The 510-nt window shown below is 77.3% G+C and overlaps 1 protein-coding gene across 7 annotated transcripts in view; it reads right to left on the bottom strand.

Annotated features, from left to right (window-relative positions):
• The window catches only part of ASH1L (ASH1 like histone lysine methyltransferase), a 193,164-nt gene extending 192,671 nt beyond the window's left edge, over positions 1-493 (bottom strand). For 4 of the 7 annotated variants that reach the window (XM_040452706.1, XM_040452707.1, XM_040452705.1 and 1 more), the window contains exon 1: positions 196-491. The gene's annotated coding sequence lies outside the window, so the exon portion shown is untranslated. Of the gene's footprint in view, positions 1-195 lie in introns of all 7 variants that reach the window. The other 3 variants (XM_040452709.1, XM_040452708.1, XM_040452711.1) reach the window with 2 other exon arrangements.
• Between the last annotated feature and the right edge of the window lie 17 nt (positions 494-510).

Genomic DNA, 510 nt, shown 5'->3' with positions numbered 1-510 from the left:
CCCCCCCCGCCCCCCGCCGGGAGGGACTTCCCGGTCCGCTCAGGATCCCCTGCCTCGCGCCCCTCCCCCACCCCGCCCGCCCGCCGCTCTCCCGGAGGTCCAGGTCCGGGAGGTGACAGTGGCTCCCGGGCCGCCGGGGGCCGCGCCGCTCCGGGAGCGCTTAGGCCCGAGGCCTCCGCAGGCGGTTGTGCTCACCGTGTCAGAGGCCGAGGCCGAGCGAGATGAGAGTGCAGGGAAGTGGGGAAGGGGGGCGGCCGCCAGCAGGCTCCTCCGCTTCCCCGGGTCCGCGGCGGATCCCTGCCGCCTGTCAGGAGGCGGCCGGCGGGGGAGCGGACTGGCGGAGACGCGAGAGAGGAGAAGGGAAAGGCGTGGGGCCGAGCGGGGGCCACCGAGGGGAGGCGGTCCCGCAACCGAGACGGGGATCGTCTCCCCCTCCGCAAAGCGAACCCAAAATGGCGGCGGGAGCGGCGGCGGCAGAGCGGCGGCGGCGGCGGCTGCTGCTCGGGAGGG

Source organism: Herpailurus yagouaroundi, unplaced genomic scaffold (assembly GCF_014898765.1).
Source record: "Herpailurus yagouaroundi ecotype Mexico unplaced genomic scaffold, PumYag 207, whole genome shotgun sequence".
Taxonomy (NCBI): Eukaryota; Metazoa; Chordata; class Mammalia; order Carnivora; family Felidae; genus Herpailurus; species Herpailurus yagouaroundi.
Note: the sequence above shows the minus strand (reverse complement) of the source record. Positions and strands in the feature narration are given on the sequence as shown.